The sequence below is a fragment of the Xylaria bambusicola genome (genome assembly GCF_022495145.1).
Source record: "Xylaria bambusicola strain CBS 139988 unplaced genomic scaffold F5B22scaffold_29, whole genome shotgun sequence".
Lineage (NCBI taxonomy): Eukaryota > Fungi > Ascomycota > Sordariomycetes > Xylariales > Xylariaceae > Xylaria > Xylaria bambusicola.
This window is the reverse complement of record NW_025953582.1, coordinates 296,177-297,668: the sequence shown is the minus strand read 5'-3', so window position 1 is coordinate 297,668 and position 1,492 is coordinate 296,177.

Here is a 1,492-nt window from a genome sequence, read left to right as displayed (position 1 = left end):
ACCCCTATATAGCTCTTTCCCCAGGTTTTATTCTAAATTCTACCTTTAGCTTCTCTTTTAAGGTTAAAATCCGCCTAAAGAAAGTTTATACATAGCTCGATAACATAAGGAGAAGACTTTATAAAAAGGTAATAATAATCCATTAAGGTGCTTTTTGGACTTTATTTTATTACTATTGTACCCCAGGTTACCTTACTTTAATTTATATTGCATTAAAATATATTAAATATATAGAATTTAAAAATTATAACCTACGTAGCATTCCTATTTATACTATTAATTATAATTACTAATTTATAGTTCATATATTATTATTACTATATTCCCGCCTATTCCTTAATAAAACTTTATAGCTATATAGTTAAATTATATATTTTTATATTAATTTTTATTATTCTCTTTATTTATATTGCCTTTAAAATAACCCTTTTCGTTCTTATACTAGTTAACCTATATAATTAGGCTACCTAGTATTAAAGATAATCCATAAAAGAAGCATTTTTCTTTAATATAAAACTATTTATAAATTATTAAAAAATTAAGCTAATTTAGCAAGTTTATCTTTATAATAGTATTAAATAATTTATTATTAACATTATTATATTTAACCATTCTATAACCGCTATAGCTACAATTGCCTTATTAATTTAAACTATTTTAACATTATAGCTTTTTATTTATAATAGCATTAATAAAGGCAATCTTTATTATTATTAGTCCAGTAATTTTTAAATATACTATTATGCAATACCTTACTATTGGTTTAATCCTATATTATACTATATAGACTATTTTGCAATAAAGAGATTAGCTCCATTTAGGAATAAGCTATATTAAGCTTTTCGGCATAATGCTTATATTTTGGACAAACGTGGCATTTATTATTATATATATTTTCTATTTCTTAAGCTTTATAATTAACCGCTATAGTTTTTTTACTTCTTTGCTATTATCTACTTAAAAGTAAAGAATTAGCTTCGACAACCCCTTTCCCTTAAGCCTAGGCCTATATAAGCTTCCAATCCTTACTTTAAGCTATAAGAATTATTAGATTTAGTTTAATATAATATCGTATTTATAGGCAATATTAAAATAAGATTAAAATCACTTTAGGAAATAATTAACTGGGGACCAACTATTTGGGGAATAAGTATATTAGGTCTATATATATATTTAATATAAAACAATACCTATCTTTTTAATATAAGCCCGCTATTTATAAAGGATAAAAAATATAAGTATACTATTTAGGAATTTATTATTAAAAATGCTACTACGTTTATTTTAACTGTTGACCTATATTATTAGCTTTCTCTTATATACCTTTAAAATTTAACGAAATTAATAGCAGCTTAACCTGGATTCCTAGTAGTATATTAGTCTACAAGTATAACGACCAAAATTATTAACGATAAAGTAAAAGATCTTGTAGGCCAATATAGATAGCTATTAGAAACACCCTAACGGGTGAAAGATAGGTTTAAAAAGCTAC